We start from the raw sequence: 6,509 nt of genomic DNA on the forward strand, positions 1-6,509 counted from the left end.
GGTCCTATGATGCAATCCAAATTACCATGGTGACGACTCAAGTGTTCAAGCCAAGGAGACCAAAATTGAAGCCCGAGAGGATGTGGATTGAAGCCCAAGATCCGCCTACGTAAAGAACAAGTCTAGCAGCCCAAATTAGGACTTCTAGAAGCTCTAGTGTGAACATGGGGGCTGGTCTAATGTGAACGAAGGAAGCTTCCTTTTGTGTTTTCTAGGCTTATTAAAGGCTATTTTGACTTTCATAATGTGTAGTGGCTTTCTAGGCTACTAGGAGTATGCATTTTGTAGTCTTCTATGCACCTAGAAGACTACACTTCCATTTATTTCTTTTGACTAGTATATTTTAAGAACCTTATTTAAAGGTGCTTGTAATTCATTTGAAAGGAACCTATCTTGAAATATATGAATATTGAACTTTTCTCTCTAGTTGAGACTTGTTGTGATTTGGTGGACTCTAAATTGTACAACCTTGTTTTGATCATTCAATTTGCAAGAGATTGTTATTCTCTTGAGGATTGTTGCATAAGATAGGTGCCTTTGATCCTTTTGGGAGGTAACTAGGACTAGTTCTTCTAGTCATTGTCCAATTGTTATTCAAATTGTGTCTTCTTTCTATCTTGTCTTTATTTTCTTGCATCATCCTAATTAAGATTTCCAAAGATATTCGAGTTAAGGAAAGAAAGTTGTTAAGAGAAGCGAGTCATACGTTGAGTAACGGATAAGAATATCGAGTATTGAGTTAATGAGGTTTTAATGACACCTTGAGGAAGAGCTATAATGTCCCTTAGATTGGTATTGAGGTGTTAAACAAGTGTTAAGAAGGTCCCATAAGGATTGGAGATCAAACGAGTCGACGAAACAACTCTCGGAAAACTGGGTAAACCTACGGCCGTATAAAATGTATGGACCGTATGTCCAACCGTAGATTCAGCCCAAAATACTATACTCCACTGGACCAGATCTACGGCCAGACATACGGCCCGTAGAAAACATACGGACCGTATGTTGGTCCGTATATCTTGGTCGGGGCTGAACTTGATTATATAAGGGACCTCTTTTCCATTTCATTTCATTTCATCTTCCACCTCCACACTTCAAGAAACCTCTAGAACATTTCCATACACTTCATCCATGAGAAATCAATAGAAATCAAAGATCAACAACAAGAACTAGAGTGAATCAAGTGAAGGAAACCTCTTCAAAGTCATCTAAACCAAGAAATTCAAGAAAGGGTGAAATAGGGTTTTGGTACAAGAGGTGTATTATCATCCAAGGCTTGTTCCTCCATCATCTAAGGTGAGTTTCATGATCTTTCTATGTTGTTTAAAGTATTATTAAGTTGAAACACTTGGATTACAAATGAATATACGAAATGGGTCATGAATGTGCAATAGTGCCACTTTTGAGTGAATGTTGGGAATGAGTTATGATTCTTGATACATTATGAATATAAATACGTTATAAATGATATTTAGAACATGTAATGAGTATTATATGTGAAAGAACCCGATGATGGACTTTGGTCATGGACATGGGGAATTTGCAGTGAAATTCTAAACGTGGATAATGCGAATGAATGATGCTCATTGTTAATGGTATTGTGATAGTTATTATGAATGTTGAGGGTTGATATGGAATATGGCGGAAAGTAGTATAAACAAAGGAAATGTTGCCCAATTTTCTATAGCTTTAGTAAGTACGCTCTCATGATTGTTTAACTAATGTTGATACGAATCCCATTGAAGGTATTAACGAGTGCATTAAAAGAGGATGGGCAAGCAATCGAGTAGTTAAACGACAAAGGTATGTAAGGCTCAACCTTTTCTTCTAAGGCATGACTCTATGGTATGAATCCTCCTACCCTCCTATGATTTCTTTACATATATGTATGTGTCGGAAATGATGAGTCTACAGTATAAGGAGCTCGCATGAGATGAAGTAAGAAGTATGTCATGAATGTGATGATGAGCCGAGTCTAGAGATCCTAAAACTTATGAGACAAGATTCCTACAAAGCTAATGACCTTCATACGACTCATTGCTATTATTCATTGTTGATAGACCCATCTTAAAATGTTAGTCTCTTTCCCTTCAAGACATGATCTTCCCTCTTCGGGGGATTTCCTAAATACCGAAGAACTAGGAGTTTACGTTCATGAATAGCCATACGAGAGAAAGATAAGAGATATATTATGAGCACGACAGTAATGACGATGAGTCTATGACCACAAGGGGCTCTGTAAGGTAAGGAAAGGAAGTGAGACACGAGCGTGATAATCGATGATGATGAGATAAGTCTATAGAATTCTAAAGTGAGATATGACGCCCACGAAATCACAGATTCTAGGTATGGTTCCATTGGTGCTTCCTCTCATGTACACTCACCTTAAAATGTTAGTCCCTTCAAGGTGAGATATGACGATTCGACTACTCCATAATGTGGCCGGGGTTCCACGACCTTACGTCACCCCGACATGGCTATAGATGCCTATGAGTCCCTATATATGTTGTGATGATGTATGTATATATATACATGTATGTAATTATACTAAATTATGATAGAGCCATGATATGCTTATAAGACAATTGATAATCATAAGTCTATAAAATGTAGGACGATAACCATATGGTATGTCTATATGTATATATGCTTGATGACGTTAAGTTAAGATAAGCCACGATAGGTCTATGAAATGCATGGTAATGATAAACATATGCTATGTATGATGATAAATGTATGATGTGTGTGATGATGTGATTCCACCGCACCGAGAAAAGGGCGGACATGACCACCACCAGTGGGCTGCGTGCGACTACACCGCACCGAGGAAAGGGCGGACATGATCACTACTGGTGGGCTGCATATGAGGGGTACCCAGACGTGGACTAATGATGATGCATGTATGATATAACGATGTATGTATGATATGATGGTGCGTTTATGATATGACGATGTATGTATGCTGTGATAATGTATGTACGATGTGATGAGGTGTGTATGATAAGACGAGGTATACACTATGGAAGTTTATATGATATGCTACGTGTAATATATGTATAAGATGCACCCGGCCGAAGGTTAAGTCCTCGTCCTGTGCCAATATGACTTCCATATTATATTTATTTCATTCATGTCTTACATACTCAGTACAATATTCGTACTGACGTCCTTTTCTTTGGACGCTGTGTTCATGCCCACAGGTAGACAGAGAGACGGTGCAGGTCCGTAGGAGCTATCAGCAGATTTACAGGAGCCCTCCCTTATTCCGGAGGTGCTATTTTGGGACATTATTTTGTGTACATGTATTTTGGGCACGACGGGGTCCTGTCCCGTCCATATGTCTAGTACTCTAGTGGAGGCTCGTAGATACGTATGTGTGGGTAGTATGGTCTCACAGTCCTTATGGATATGCATGTATATATATTATTTTGATCGCCGAAGGGCTTATGTTTATATAAGTAAATATGTTTCAAATGATGATAGTTCTCTATAATTATGGACATATTATGAACGAGAGCAGATAAGTCACAGAATGAGCGGTGTTCGGTAGTTAGCCCCGAATGCCCGTCATGGCCCGTAGTCGGGTCGTGACAATACTACGCCGGTTTAAAGAGTGGACCATGCAGCATGTACCCCAGCCGCAGAATAACGAAGCAAATGCATTGGCCAATTTGGGCTCTTCAGTCGAAGTAGAGGAAATCAACCCCAGTACTGTAGTGCAGTTGATGAATTCGGCGGTAGAAAATGGGCAGGCCGAGATAAACACAGTGGGTCTAACTTAGGATTGGCGCAACAGATACATCGACTACTTACAAGATGGGAAGCTACCGAATGACCCTAAAGAATCACGGTCACTCCGGACCAAAGCCGCACGGTTCTGTTTAATAGACGGTCAATTGTATCGACGGTCTTTATTCGGACCCCTAGCCAAGTGCTTGGGCCCCGGAGAAACAGATTATGTGATGAGAGAAGTCCATGAGGGTACCTGCGGTAACCACTCCGGTGCGGAAGCCTTGGTTCGAAACATTATCAGAGCTAGTTATTACTGGAACTGGATGGAGGATGATGCGACGAATTTTGTCCGAAAATGCGACGGGTGCCAAAGGCATGCCCCGTTGATTCATCAACCCGGGGAGTTGTTGCACCCGGTATTATCACCTTGGCCCTTCATGAAGTGGGGAATGGACATCGTCGGTCCTTTGCCTTGGGCACCAGGTAAAGCTCGTTTCATTCTATTTATGACTGACTACTTCTCAAAAAGGGTTGAAGCGCAGGCCTTCGAAAAGATTAGAGAAACAGAGGTTATTGACTTCATATGGGACCATATTATCTGTCATTTCGGCATCCCGACCGAAATAACTTGTGATAACGGCCCCCAGTTCGTTGGCGGCAAGGTCAATAATTTCCTCGAAGGGTTGAAGATCAAGAAGATTGTATCGACTCTGTATCACCCGAGTGCAAACGGACAAGCTAAATCCACGAACAAAATGATAATTCAAAATCTAAGGAAAAGACTTGAAACATCGAAACATAAATGGAGGGAAGTCGCGGAGGTATTATGGGCTTACCGAACTACGTCAAAATCAAGCATGGGAGAAACACCTTTCTCGTTGGTCTACGCGGCTGGAGCTCTGATTCCCGTAGAAGTCGGCGAACCAAGCCTCTAGTTCAAATACATCACCAGAGGGTCCAACGAGGAGGCTATGGCATAAAAATTCGACCTTGCGGACGAACTACGCGAAAATGCACTGGTTTGTTTAGCAGCTCAAAAACAAAGAATGGAGAGGTACTACAACCGGAGGGCCAATCTTCGACATTTTTGAGTTGGGGACTTGGTACTTCGGAAAGTTACTTTGAACACCAAGGATCCCAATGACGGGAAGTTGGGTCCGAACTGGGAAGGGCCGTACAAGATAACCGAAACAACGGGCGAAGGATCGTACCAGCTGGAATCCATGGACGGGCAACGGTTGCGCAATAATTGAAATGTGGCTCATTGAAGAGATACTACTGCTAAGGTATAGATGCCCACCCTTGTGATCATCTTTTATTAACCTGTCTCCTTTTTTGCAGAAGTAGATACCGAACGAAGTTAGGTCTAAAAACACGTGTTGCACTCTTTTTCTTAGTACATTTTTGTCCCGAAGTGGGTTTTCCGACTAGGTTTTTAATGAGGCAACAAGTACAACGTGTTACTTTATGAAAACGAGGCAAAGTGCCCCGGAACGAATTGTCTACCCCCCGAGTGGGGACTTGATAGTGCTTACCCGATCATACAGTTCAGATAAACACTAGGGGACTATCATACCCACATCGAGGATTACCCCAGAAAGGTCGAATGAGTTCAACTCACTAAAGGAGACGAAGAAACACTATACAGTGCTACCCCGGATAGGTCCTCAAAATTTTGTTTCTCATTTTTTTTTCTAATCCCGGACTTTCTATATTAGGCTTCGATGTAAGGACCAAACGATCAAAAACGAATCGTGTCCACTTAGTATTTGCTACGGAAAAAATAGAAGGAAACGGATGAAGTCTTTATTATGTACGTGCAAATACTTGCAATAAAGAAAGTTATGAAAAATTCATCTCGGCTTCTTTTTATTAAATACCCAATACCAGGGACTACCGTCGAAATTCGCTTTTTTATTAAATACCCTATGCTGGGGACTGCCATCGAAATTCGGCAAAGGCAAAAGTTTGACAAAAGGCAGGGATGTGTATCCAAACCTAATCTATTATAATTAAACGGTCGAAAAAGGTTCAAACAATTTAAAGAAAAAAACCTCGACCCAAAATACCCAATGTGATTCGGAGATGTCTGAATTCACGAAGCATAAATAAGCCCCCCGGGCAAACCATTCGGTAAAATCCTTGGTAAAAAACATACCGAACGAAGATACTTCGAGTTAAAATAGGCACAATTCGGACAAAAAAGGTGGCTCCGAACCTTTGATTATCCCTTACTGGATAAATGATTAAGGCAAATATCTCAACACACATTCGGGCAAAAAAATGAAGAAAACAATAGCCAAAAGGGAAATATGCATTTCATATATGAAACCAAGTCTTTACATCTTGGACTTTTCCCAAGTCAAAAACAAAAACAAAATAAAGGCTCGTACAGGCCCTGATCTACCCGGTATGGTTAGAACCTGAGTTCTCGGAAACCGTTTTGTTACACCTCGGAAAATTTTTCCGTTGATGCACAGTGAATAGGCTAAAGAGAAATATGAAGTATGCGATGTTTCAATAAGTAAGACATAGCAATTGATGATTCTAAATGAGATTGAAAGTACATTCGATGTTAGATAAGAAAGTGGCCAAGAGAAGGCCATGTATACGATAAGTTTTGGAAAGGCTTTATGAGTAGTAAGTAGATGACAACTTAATGATGTGTCAGGGAAGAGTTATGACACCCCTTAGGTTGCTAATGAAGTGATAAAAAAGTGCTAAGAAGGTTCCATAAGGATTGGAGATCAAACGAGACGACGGGATCAAACTTGGTG

This window comes from Lycium ferocissimum, chromosome 2, assembly GCF_029784015.1.
Source record: "Lycium ferocissimum isolate CSIRO_LF1 chromosome 2, AGI_CSIRO_Lferr_CH_V1, whole genome shotgun sequence".
NCBI lineage: Eukaryota > Viridiplantae > Streptophyta > Magnoliopsida > Solanales > Solanaceae > Lycium > Lycium ferocissimum.